We start from the raw sequence: 14,142 nt of genomic DNA on the forward strand, positions 1-14,142 counted from the left end.
TTCCGCGGGCCACTTGAGGGGGGTACCGGTGGTTGAGGGACAATGGCGCCGTGCATGGGTGTGCCGGCCTGGCAGCTGCTGCTGACCGGTAATGAGCCGCTGCCAGCGTCTGCATGCTGGCCGCCATTGTGGCCGCGCTGGCCGGCCATTAGCGAGCCAGCACGTACGCACAAAGGCCGCCGCAGCCACGCGCTGAATGCCGCCTTCCGATTCAGACGCCTTGCGGAAATCTCGCCCGCAACCACCCACCCCCCACCCTCCTTCCCATGACGGTCCATTGTGGTCAAGGGCACAAATCTCGGGCCGATTCTTGTCATCTCTTCGACGAGGTAAGTCTACCTTATGAAGGTGATGTGTATGGAGGTTCTGGTGATATTACCAAAAGTTTACCACGGCATTCTTCACGATAATACCGTACCAGACGTAACTTGGGTAAATGGATCCCATAACACAATTCGCCTTTACTAGCTCTACCCTCAACATTGACGACATCCTTATCGCTTATTACCTTTGCTTGGCTTTTGAGATCAATACGATTAACAGTAATCATAAGATCCATACATAAGTAACTACACTGATGGGAAAAAAAATTCATACCAGGTCATAACGGAGAGTAATGAAATTTAGGGAATAAACTTGTCTAGGTAATATATTTAAGTGATTAACATTTCAAGATCTCAGGTTAATTTAAGCGCGAGGTAAGTCATTACAAATGCGAAACCTGGTATATTAATAACCAGTGACACCGTCAGAATGCTGAATGCCAGCATGCTAAGGTTCATGCATTGTGTTGCGCAGGTGCCGGACGTCAGTTTGTGGGATGCAGACCAAGCCTGTTACACCGTTAATGCTCATTCTGGATGACGCTGGAGTTACCCGTCCGATGATGTCCTGTATGTCCTAGATTGGAGGCAGATTCGGTGATCGAGCCAGGCCAAGGCAACGTGTCGACATTCTGTAGCACACGTTGCGTTACAACAGTATACCTGGGGAGCGTTATCCTGTTGGAAAACACCTCTGCAATACTGCTCATAAATGGTTGCATGACAGGTCAGATCACCAAACTGACGCACAGTTTTGCGGTCACGGCATGTGGGATAGCCACTGGAGTGCCCCTGCTGTCACATGAAATGGCAGCCTAGCCCAAAACTTCACGTGGTAGATCCAGTGTTTCCAACAAACAGACAGGTTGGTTGCAGGCCATCAAGTGGTCCTTCTAACCAACACACAGCCGTTACTGGTATAAAGGCAGAAGTAGCTTTCATCAGAAAACACAATACACCTCCACCCTACCCTCCAATGAATTCTCGCTTGAAATCACTGAAGTGGCAAATGGCGGTGGCTTGCTGTCGAGGTTATGTTTGCAACATGGCGTGTGCCTCTAGGCTTTCCTTGAAATAATCGATTTGTAACAGTACGTTGCATCATTGTGGTGCCAACTGCTGCTCAGATTGCTGTTGCAGATGCCGTATGATACGCCAGAACCATATGCAAAACATGATAGTCTTCCCTCTCGGCTGTGCCAAGTGGCTGCCTGGAGCCCAGTCTTCTTGCTAGCGTATATTCTCGTGGCCATCACTGCCAGCAATAACGTACAGTAGCTACATTCCTGCCAAATCTTTCTGCATTGCTACAGAAGGCATATCGAGCTTCTGGTAGCCCTATTACGCCACCTCGTTCAAACTCTCTTGACTAACATCGGTTCACCATGTCCAATCTCAAAGCTGACTACTGTCAAAATCGTTACAGCTGTAAGTAGCCTGTTTAGGTTTTTATATTGGTAACGCCATGTAGCGCTCTGTATGATTATCACTGGCTGTGCTGTGTGCTGTCTGTGGCTGGTTTGCATTGTTGTTGGCCATTGTAGTGTTGGGCAGTTGGCTGTTAACAGCGCGTAGCGTTGCGCAGTTGGAGGTGAGCCGCCAGCAGTGGTGGATGTGGGGAAGTGAGATGGCGGATTTTTGAGAGCGGATGATCTGGACGTGTGTCCATCAGAGACAGTACATTTGTAAGACTGGATGTCATGAACTGATATATATATATAATATGACTTTTGAACAATATTAAGCTGGCAGTATTGGCGCTCGTTGAATTGCAGTAGTTCGAGTAACGAAGATTTTTGTGAGGTAAGTGATTTGTGAAACGTATAGGTTAATGTTAGTCAGGGCCATTCTTTTGTAGAGATTTTTAAAAGTCAGATTGCGTTGCGCTATAAATATTGTGTGTCAGTTTAAGCCCAGCCATGTATAATTTTTCAAAGGGGACGTTTCAAAAAATGGTTCAAATGGCTCTGAGCACTATGGGACTCAACATCTTAGGTCATAAGTCCCCTAGACCTTAGAACTACTTAAACCTAACTGACCTAAGGACATCACACACACACCCATGCCCGAGGCAGGATTCGAACCTGCGACTGTAGCAGTCCTGCGGTTCCGGACTGCAGCGCCAGAACCGCACGGCCACCGCGGCCGGCGGGACGTTTCACAGCGTGTGTGTTAAACAAATTCGATTTCCATGCTTATGGTAGCGGTACTAGTACTCTTAAGCATTCTTCAGATATAGAAACACGCCTGTCAGTTATCTCTTATGTCGCTCAATTACTTCTTGGGGTTACGGTTTTTTTCCATCAGTGTAATTTTTTTTTTGCTTTATACAGTTGAAAGACATGGGAAACACACAGTCCAAAGTCTCACTGCTTGTGGCAATAGTACGACCCCTTTTCCTTTCTTTTTTTTCTGCCCAACTGTAAGTCATCAGTAACAACATTTGTAAAGTATATCCTCTACACTTACCTCAACGGGAATGGCTCCATTTAGCACACGGAAAGAGAGACAAGCGACTCCATACCGAGGAGGAGTTTTTGTGCATCACGTAGAGGTTTAGGATTGATATCCCGAGAGAGTACGTTGTAGGAGGAGTCGAACAATACATATATATCGCGAAATGACCACGGCCCGAAAATCCGAGAAATTAGAGCTAATACCAAGACACAGAAATTAAACATATTAGCTGCCAGTGGGTATTGATATCTATCAATGGCGTAAGTTGAAAAATCCGTGCCGGATCAGGACTGGAACCTGGGTCTTCTGCTTATGAAGCAGATGCGCTGACCACTACGCCACAGTGGTCTCCACAAAGGCACGGAATACTCAAGTACGCCTCCCATCAGGCTCAAAGTCTCAAGTTATACCACACGCTAATGAGGCAGTGCCCCACTCGGTAGCCTCATTACTAGTGTCTTCTCGCCAATTCCTGCGAGAGTTCGAGCTTGGTGTGCATCTGCCCCGAAGGGATCATTGGCCGTCTTCACGTTAACTAATAAGAACGGACATTACATGTATAGAGCTAATATGTTTCTTTACCGATAGTTATTTGTTCTTCACATTCGCCATCCGTCAATGGAACGGGGAGGGAGCAAACAGATGGTGGTACCAGATGGACAATTACTCAGTGAGTTTGTGGTGTAAACTGCGGAGTGGGGTATGGTATTATCCTTCTGGAATAAACCATTCGGTATCCTGCTGGGCCGGCCGAAGTGGCCGTGCGGTTAAAGGCACTGCAGTCTGGAACCGCAAGACGGCTACGCTCGCAGGTTCGAATCCTGCCTCGGGCATGGATGTTTGTGATGTCCTTAGGTTAGTTAGGTTTAAGTAGTTCTAAGTTCTAGGGGACTAATGTCCTCAGCAGTTGAGTCCCATAGTGCTCAGAGCCATTTGAACCATTTGGTATCCTGCTCATAAAGGATTTATCGTTCTCGTCACTTACTTCCGGGACTCAGACTCCGATCAGGAGTTAGCAAATCAATCCAGCTGTCATATCCAATTGATCCCCACAGGAAATGGCGGTGTGGGTCTCCACAATCGCTGCGTCCCTTGACCTTTTTATTGCCGCTCTGGGTAGCCGCGAGGTCTTGGCCGCATTGCCACGGTTCGCTCGGCTCGCCCCGTCGGAGGTTCGAGTCCTCCCTAGGGCATGGGTGTGTGTGTGTGTGTGTTGTCCTTAGCGTAAGTTAGTTTAAGTTAGATTAAGTAGTGTGTAAGCCTAGGGACCGCACAATTCTGAAGGAATCGTCTTTTTAGTGTTCTGTACCTCACTCGGTAGAAAAGGGTCCTTACCGGAACACCTGCTTGCCTGTCTGTCTGCCCGACTATTAAAGATACTTTTCATCAAGAACGGGTAGACGCATCAGGTAGAAATATATGTCGCGTACTGTTTACGATCTCTTGGTAATGATATAAACTGAAGCTCCTAAGTTAATCGAATCAAAAGATACAGTTCTTTACGTCATATACTCTGAGGTGACAAGTCATGCAATATTCACACATACAGATGGTAGTGGTATCGCGTACACAATGCGTGAAAGGGCAGTGCATTGGCGGAGCTGTCATTTGGTGGTTGTGGTTAGTGTCTAACGTCCCGTCGACAACGAGGTCATTAGAGACGGAGCGCAAGCTCGGGTTAGGGAAGGAGTGGGAAGGAAATCGGCCGAGCCCTTTCAAAGATCCCGGCATTTGCCTGAAACGATTTAGGGAAATCACGGAAAACCTAAATCAGGATGGCCGGAGGCGGGATTGAACCGTCGTCCTCCCGAATGCGAGTCCAGTGTGCTAACCACAGCTGTCATTTGTACTGTGGTGAGTCATGTGAAAAGGTTTCCGACGTGATTAAGGCCTCACGACAGGAACTAATAGTCTTCGAAAGAAGAATGGTAGTTGACGCATGAGAGATTCCATTTCGCAAATCGTTAGGGAAATCAATATTCAGAGACTCACAGTGTCAAGACTTGGCAGAGAATATCAAATTTCAGGCATTATCTCTCACCAGGCACAACCCAGAGACCGACGGCCTTCGGTTACCGACCTAGTGCAGCAGCGCTTGTGTAGAACTTTCAGTCCTAACAGACAAGCAATACTGCGTGAAACAACCGCAGACATCAGTGTGGAACCAACGACGAACGCATCCGTTATGAAAGTGCGGCGAAACTTTGCGTTAACGGCCTGTGACAGACGACCGACGTGACGGCCTTTGCTAACACCGCGACATCGCCTACAGCACCTCTTCTGTGCCCGTGACCTTATCGGCAGGACCCTAGACAATTGGAAAACACTGGTATCGTCAGATAAGTCTCGATTTCAGTTGGCAAAAGCTGATGGTAGGGTTCGAGAGCGTGTGTGCTGCATACCTCGAGAAACCATGGACCCATGTTCTCAACAAGGCACTGTGCAAGCTGGTGGTTGCTTCTTGATGGTGTGGGCTGTGTTTTCATCAAACTAAACCGATCATTAATTGGAAGTGGTTATGTTCGAGCGATTATAGACCATTTGCAGCCATTCGTGGTCTTCATGTTCCCAAATAACGGTGGAATTATTATGGACGATAATACCCCATGTCCACAATTGTTTACGATTAGTTTGAAAAATGATCTGGAGAGTTCGAGGGAGTGAGTTGGGCACCCGAATCGCCCGACATGAATCCTATCGAATATCTATGGGACGTAATCGAGAGATCAGTTCGTGCAGAAGATACTGTAGTGAGGATACTTTCACAGTTATGGACAGGTATAGAAGCAGCATGGCTCCATATGGTTCAAATGGCTCTAAGGACTATAAGACTTAAAATCTGAGGTCATCACTCCCCTAGACTTAGAACTACTTAAACCTAACTAGCATAAGAACACCACACACATCCATGCCCGAGGCAGGATTCCAACCTGCGACCGTAGCAGCTGCGTTGTTCGGGACTGAAGCACCTAGAACCGCTCGGCCGTTGTGGTCGGCATGGTTCCATATTCCGCAGGGGAACTCCAAAGACTTGTTTGAGTCCATGCCACATCGAGGGGTTGCTCTACGCCAGGTAAAGGGAAGTCTGTTACATCAGGAGGTAACCCATAACATTTGCCATCTAACTGTATTTTGGTACTCGCAGACTCGCTTATCAAAATGTATAGGGTACTTCCCCTTGCTCTAGACTGAATGAAAAGTGGCATAAGGTAAGGTCTGACAATACAAGTAAAGTAAAAAATACCAAACTGTTAATTTGTAATCATAAAAAACAAAAAAAATGTCATTTGTTATGTGACTCTCTGTCTATCCGTCTGTGAAGACCGATTTTTCTCAGGAACGGAGAGACAAATATCTCACCTGCCTCGGTACCTATATCAGTTACAGGCAAGAATCTTCGAGACTGTCTATTCCTTAGATGGATGAACTATCTATGTAGATAATGTAATCGGTACGGAATCCTCGGTGTCTGAGGCCTACTCGCACTTATTAACGATTATTCTGTACTGAAAAGCCTAGCATATGAACATAATTTTAATCAACATGAAACGTCCCCTTAGAAAAATTATACATGACTGTGCTTAAACTGACACACAATATTTTTTTTAGCGCAACGCAATCTGACTTTCAGTGATCCCTACAAGAGAATGGCCATGACTAAATTAACCTATACATTTCACAAATCACTTACCTTACAAAAATCTTCGTTACTCGAACTACTGCAATACAGTGAGCGCCACTACTGCCAGCTAAATAAAAGATTCAAACTACGGAAGACACTAACTACTGATAAGCATAGTTAGCAAATGAAAGATTTTAATAGAGAACAAACAATGTATTTACCTTAATAGTCATAATATAAAACTTCCTGGCAGATTAAAACTGTGTGCCCAACCGAGACTCGAACTCGGGACCTTTGCCTTTCGCGGGCAAGTGCTCTACCAACTGAGCTACCGAAGCACGACTCACGCCCGGTACTCACAGCTTTACTTCTGCCAGTACCTCGTCTCCTACCTTCCAAACTTTACAGAAGCTCTCCTGCGAACCTTGCAGAACTAGCACTCCTGAAAGAAAGGATATTGCGGAGACATGGCTTAGCCACAGCCTGGGGGGTGTTTCCAGAATGAGATTTTCACTCAGAGTGTAAATCTCATTCTGGAGTCATAATATATATAGCAGTTCATGACATCCATTCTTACAAATGTACTGTCTCTGATGGACACACGTCCAGATCATCCGCTCTCAAAAATCCGCCATCTCACTTCCCCACATCTACCACTGCTGGCGGCTCGTCTCCAACTGCGCAACGCTACGCGCTGTTAACAGCCAACTGCCCAACACTACAATAGCAAATTCCAACAATGCCACCTAGCCACAGACTGCACACAGCACAGCCAGTGATTTCCATACAGAGCGCTACGTTGCGGTGGCGTTACCAATATAAGAACCTAAACAACGTACTTACAAACATTAACCTAACCTAACCTACAAACATAGAAACACTGGAGTGTCAGTTTACTACGTAACTAGTAAAGATTTCCAGTACGATGCAGGAGGCTGATTGTTGCTGTGTACAGAGAGTACTTCATACTTGCACTGTAGCCGTTGTGCCAAGCCTGCGAGCGCGGTCATTTTCAGTAGCAGGGTTAGTTTAAAGTGCTTGCTACGGCGTCTTGGTCACGAAGTGAGATTCGAGCAGTTTTGCGGTACAGCTTCGCGCTTTGTTTAAACACAGACCAGTGCTTTGAAGAAATGTAACTTGCACTCGGTGATGTGTGTCCATCGTACAGCTATATCGTGCAGAGGATACCAAAGAGGAAATTTCCGTATGGAGGACGCTGAATGGACGGGAAGGCCACCACCTTCAGTTACGGAGGAGAACTTTGATGCTGTCAGGAAAATGCTAGACGAAGACAGGAGAGTGACCTATAAGCAGAAAGAGGATACCTTATAGGTAAATGCACCGGCAATTTGTTCGATTCTGCATGATCATTTGCAAGTAAAGAAACTTTGTTGGCCGGCCAGTGTGGCCGAGCGGTTCTAGGCGCTACGATCTGGAACCGAGCGACCGCTACGGTCGCAAGTTCGAATCCTGCCTGGGGCATGGATGTGTGTGTTGACCTTAGGTTAGTTAGGTTTAAGTAGTTCTAAGTTCTAGGGGACTGATGATCTCAGAAGTTAAGTCCCATAGTCCTCAAAGCCATTTGAACCCCACTTTGTTGTCTCTGGGTGCCGCATAGAGTGACGGAAGAGCAGATGTCACGACGTTGGGCTTGGTGCTGGGAGATGTTAAAGAAGTTTTCTAAGGAACAACGTTAGTTTGTGAATATTGTCGTGAAAGGTGTCGAGACTTGACTGTACTATTATGACGGGCTGACAAAGACTCAAAAAAAAGTTTCGGTCTTTGAAGATGGCGACACACTCGTAGCTGTCAGAAATTCCCGATCAGTAAAGACGAAAATGATAGTTCTTTTTCAAATCGAGTAGAATTGTGGAGCATGTTGTTTCTGGACACACAGAAGACAGTCATAGCTAAGTGGCACAGGGAGCAGTGCCTGCCCGAAGTCAGCCATTCTTTGAAGAAGCAGCGGCCGAAGTCAGCAATGGACACTTGGTTCCTCCATCACGACAATGCCCCAGCTCACCGCGCCAGAGCACTCCCCATATATTTTCACGATGTAGGACTGATATTCTTGAGTTCCCTCCTTGCAGTACAGACCTTTCTCCTTGTGACCTTTCATGTGAATACGAAGCTGAGAGTGATGCAGTTTCCAAGTGATGAGGACCTCCTGAGGGTTTGGGACAACGAGTGCGCCTTACTCCCTACAGAAACTTCTGTAGGGATTGGTTTCAGAGGATGGAGAACTGTACTTTATGTGGCGGAAATTACTTCGAAAAAATCAAATAAATAAAGCTGTATTGCAAAACTTCCTTCTACATCGGGTAGAGCATTTACTTTAAAGGAGCGGGAGAGATGATTACTCACGCCGTGAGGGAAAAGAGAGCAGTGCAAAAGTGTGCGAAATATTCTGTCTACCCACGCGAGAGCCATCTGTTACGTACTGCTGCGCAAACGTAAATTGATCACTGTCGACGGACGCATTTTCTAGCCAGCCAACGTTTGACACACGTCTCGTTCTGCAGCGGTGCTGCTAATCGGCGCTTCATCAGACGTAACAACTCCCGCCTCGTTGCACAGAGGTCGTGCAGGTCTGTTTCGCCGGCACAAGAGAATCCCTGTCGCCGTGCTAAAGCGCTGGCCGCACGTTGGGACACAGCGGCCGCGAGCAGCCCGCGGCGATCCCAGCGTTAACACAACGCGCGCCATGGCCGTTCGCTGTATTTTTAGTAGCGCACCGGGCGCGCCAGTTTTTGTGCGGCCCTCCCTGCCCGACGGCCGAAAAGCCCTTTTCGCAGTATTTTGCCGACCTCTCTCCTCGGAACGGCGCCCATACGCGCCGCTCAAAGACGGTCGCTGCGGCCAGCCGGGTCGTTTCATTGGCCATGCAGAAAGCCAAATCTCTCCTGCTGTCAGTGTCCATACGTAGCCCTGTCCTCTGTCCCCTTCCCGCCGCAGCAACCCCTCTCCCCCTCCCCCTCCCCCCAACGCCACCACCTCCGCCCCTTGTGCGTAGGAGGGTATGGGGGCCGGAGGGCGGCGCGTGTTTTTCCACGGCACCTACGCCTCCCTCGCGTTGTGTTTGCCGCCCCCGAGCCGGCTTTTGACATCGCCCCTTTCCCGCCCCCGCTGGAACCGGTCCGCTGCGTTCGGCGACAATTAGCGCCGTCCTTTTATGAATCCCCACAGCGCTCGAATGGCCCGTGGAAAACGGCGCAGTCCAGTCCGCAGAAATGCCGGAAATAAAAGGCCACCGGTACTTGCGACCGTGCGGCGAAATAAACACGCCGACCGCCAACGTAGCGCGATTCTATATATCGTTGCCGGCAGTCGAGTGTATCACTTCGCTACCGACAACTGGCTTTTATTTTCCGCTGTCTGATTCTGGCGCTTTCACTTGGCAATGAATGCAGGAAATTCGACAGATATGAACCTGGTGCTCGTTCCTGCAGAGTTCATGGAATTTTGTCTACGACCCGATTTTTCTGAATACTTGACCGCGAACTCGTAGACTGCTCATTTTTAGTGCCGGAACGTGAATGGTACAGACCTCTTCACAATTCGGTGTATTTCAGTTACATTTACTTCTTAAATTCAACAGGACAGTGCAGACTTTTGGGTGGTGGATGAAAGGTTCTCGTACGAGAAAGGGGATATAGGAACTACATGTGGACACAGTCGTATATAACACAAAAGCTTCGCTTCCTGGAGTAGTTTCCAGGGCCTTCCCAGCATATTCTGGGGCGCTGTATTCCTCACCAGCGACACTATGCATCATGAGGTTCCAAGCTGACGCCTCCACGGCAACGGTTACCATCGCTACGCTTACCTTTGCTTCCATTTTTTTTATTTTGAACTTCCACACAAATACCATGGATGGTGGTTTATCGTTCTTACTTCCGTTTCTGTTGGTTGTTGGGAAGTATGTTGGTAATTATTCTTGCCATTGTAAAATAATTACTACTGCGTTCCATTTACTTTGTATAATCTCTAACATTGTATTTTTTCTGCATCTCGATAGATGTTTCATGTTTAACATATGCCATCACCGCATAATATGTCATGCAGCAGGCGAGGGGGTACCTCCCTCTTTATAACTCGTAGCTTTTTGACGCTATTTAGCGGTTACATTTGTGTCCACCGACAATTATCAGTGCTCCGCCGTCATCACTGCTCTTCACCTGACAGCACAAAAACTTTCTATTTCATTAGAACTGTCTACCCATATTTATTTTGTTGTCAAAGAGTGTAATTTTTACACCTCTTCCTCTAAAGAACATTTATATTTAACATTTCAGAGACATGGTCTAAAGATGGTTTTTGATCAAATCGAAACCAGTTATTGTTTTGACGTGTGATTTTTAGTTTTTAATAAATTTTTGCGATCAGGAGTGATTAGTATTTTAAACATTCTAAATTTGCTGTTTCCGGGATTTAATCTCTCACACGCGGCGGAAATGGTGTCTTAACCCCGCGAGTGCCCACTTCAGGTGCAACAAGTACCTATTCGGCACAGATATCAACAAGATTCTTGCTTTCCCATTTCCAAGAATCGTGGGAAATCGTGGAAAATAACCTGGATTTGACAATACACTGGAGATGATGTAGGTTAGAACTAGTTAGTAGGAATTAGACTAGAAATCTAGATTTAGGAACCTGCAGCGATTAACATCCTGGCCTGCTCAGTGTCAGGGATACGCCCATCGGGATTAGCTCGACGGGCAAGGCAATAAAGTAGGTTTGTACATTGCTGACACATCTGTGACGCTGCAGGAAGTAGAATGTAGGATTAGCTTAAAAAATCTTAGGAGTTAAAATAAATAAATATAGCTGCCCATTGAAATTAGATTGTAGCTGTAGCTCACAACTCATTATATTGTAAATAGCTACTAATTGTAACTAATAGTAGCAATAAGACCCACTCATCAGATAAGGAGGTGGGTTGAGATGTATAAATATTATTGTTGATGGTAAATAATGACTTTTATTAAAAAAAAAAATTCAGCACCTTCTCAACTGTATTTTCTGTTCGACAAATCCTGTATATTACCTCCTCTTCTAGGCAGTGTACTGAATTGGATCAAAAGTAGAAGCAACATGATTGTATTTCATGTCAGACTGTATTGTCAGACTTTATCACATTACACGTCTTCTATATAATCGCTTCGCATCTCTATCACCTTCCCCCCACAGAGATCGAAGGTGTCGTACACTGTTAGCGCATCCGTCTACATCTACATCTACATTTATACTCCGCAAGCCACCCATCGGTGTGTGGCGGAGGGCACTTTACGTCCCACTGTCATTACCTCCCTTTTCTGTTCCAGTCGCGTATGGTTCGCGGGAAGAACGACTGCCAGAAAGCCTCCTTGCGCGCTCGAATCTCTCCAATTTTACATTCGTGATCTCCTCGGCAGGTATAAGTAGGGGGAAGCAATATATTCGATACCTCATCCAGAAACCCACCCTCTCGAAACCTGGACAGCAAGCTACACCGCGATGCATAGCGACTGTCTTGCAGAGTTTGTCACATGAGTTTGTTAAACATCTCCGTAACGCTATCACGCTTACCAAATAACGCCGTGACGAAACGCGCCGCTCTTCTTTGGATCTTCTCTATCTCCTCCGTCAACCAGATCTGGTACGGATCCCACACTGATGAGCAATACTCAACTATAGGTGGAACGAGAGTTTTGTAAGCCACCTCCTTTGTTGATAGACTACATTTTCTAAGGACTCTCCCAATGAATCGTAACCTGGTACCCGCCTTACCAACAATTAATTTTATATGATCATTCCTCTTCAAATCGTTCCGCACGGATACTCCCAGATATGTTACAGAAGTAACTGCTACCAGTGTTTGTTCCGCTATCATATTATCATACAATAAAGGATCCTTCTTTCTATGTATTCGCAATACATTACATTTGTCTATGTTAAGGGTCAGTTGCCACTCCGTGCACCAAATGCCTATCCTCTGCAGATCTTCCTGCATTTCGCTGCAATTTTCTAATGCTGCATCTTCTCTGCATACTACAGCATCATCCGCGAAAAGCCGCATGGAACTTCCGACACTATCTACTAGGTCATTTATATATATTGAGAAAAGCAAAGGTCCCATAACACTCCCCTGTGGCACGCCAGAGGTTACTTTAACATCTGTAGACGTCTCTCCATTGATAACAACATGCTGTGTTCTGTTTGCTAAAATTTCTTCAATCCAGCCACACAGCTGGTCTGATATTCCGTAGGCTCTTACTTTGTTTATCAGGCGACAGTGCGGAACTGTATCGAACGCCTTCCGGAAGTCAAGGAAAATAGCATCTACCTGGGAACCTGTATCTAATATTTTCTGGGTCTCATGAACAAATAAAGCGAGTTGGGTCCCACACGATCGCTGTTTCCGGAATCCTTGTTGATTCCTGTAGAGTAGATTCTGGGTTTCCAGAAATGACGTGATATGCGAGCAAAAAACATGTTCTAAAATTCTACAAAAGAACGATGTCAGAGATATAGGTCTATAGTTTTGCGCATCTGCTCGACGAACCTTCTTGAAGACTGGGACTACCTGTGCTCTTGTCCAATCATTTGGAACCTTCCGTTCCTCTAGAGACTTGCGTTACACGGCTGTTAGAATGGGGGCAAGTTCTTTCGCGTACTCCGTGTAGAATCGAATTGATATCCCGTCATGTCCAGTGGACTTTCCTCTGTTGAGTGATTCCAGTTGTTTTTCTATTCCTTGGACACTTATTTCGATGTCAGCCATTTTTTCGTGTGTGCGAGGATTTAGAGAAGGATCTGCAGTGCGGTCTTCCTCTGTGAAACAGCTTTGGAAAAAGGTGTTTAGTATTTCAGCTTTACGCCTGTCTCCTCTGTTTCAATGTTTCGCATGTCTGTCTATGTCTCGCAAGGGCCGCCTTGTGGCATGGATGATGTTTTCTCTTGTATTGTAGCGCGTGCCACGAAAACAAGTCGTAGTCGCTTGGAGTCCTGTCGGGTGAATACGGTGGATGTTACAGTATCTCCCACCGCCACGTGCACAGGAGCTCTTGCACAGGTTTCGCTGTGTGGCATCGTTCATTGTCAGGGAGGAGGATGGGATTCAGCGCTAGCACGAAACATTGGCGTGTGCTCCGGTCACATACCACATTCAGTCCTGACGCATTCATGTTGTTCGTGTGTCCTAAACGTATTGTTAGGGTGCTTGAGCTGGTCTCCCGCACTGTCAGACAGAACACACAGCAGTTGTCTCAAACACAGCCGTCTCCGCTCTCTGCATTATTTCAACTGACCTTCTGCTATCAGCTACAGGTAGCAGGCATGCCACATCACGCACTTCTTCCATGTTACGTTGGTGTTGCCACAGATTTTTTTTCAACCCATGTACGTATATGCTTCGTCAACCAATAGTGAAAGACCGTTTAAACTTTGTACCAATCCAGTAAACTTTTGTATGGATACGTGCACGCCGTATCAGAGAAACTTTTACAGCAATCCCCTCTATTTTCACGTTTTGTGCCACTTGCTGCCGCCCCTCCAAAGAGACCGGAATTGTTGCATTTGTTTACTAAGAGTCGTCCAACGCCGACAATCATTCGTCTCCTGTCTGTGGATTACTTCTCATGTTATTTACAATTAAAGGAGTGCAGCTGAGAAGTTATAATTTGGCTGAGATTTTGTTATGTTGGACTATGATTCCAGTTGGTTTTTACATGTGAATGAAAGTTTCTATATTTTCTGAAA

Source organism: Schistocerca americana, chromosome 3 (assembly GCF_021461395.2).
Source record: "Schistocerca americana isolate TAMUIC-IGC-003095 chromosome 3, iqSchAmer2.1, whole genome shotgun sequence".
Taxonomy (NCBI): Eukaryota; Metazoa; Arthropoda; class Insecta; order Orthoptera; family Acrididae; genus Schistocerca; species Schistocerca americana.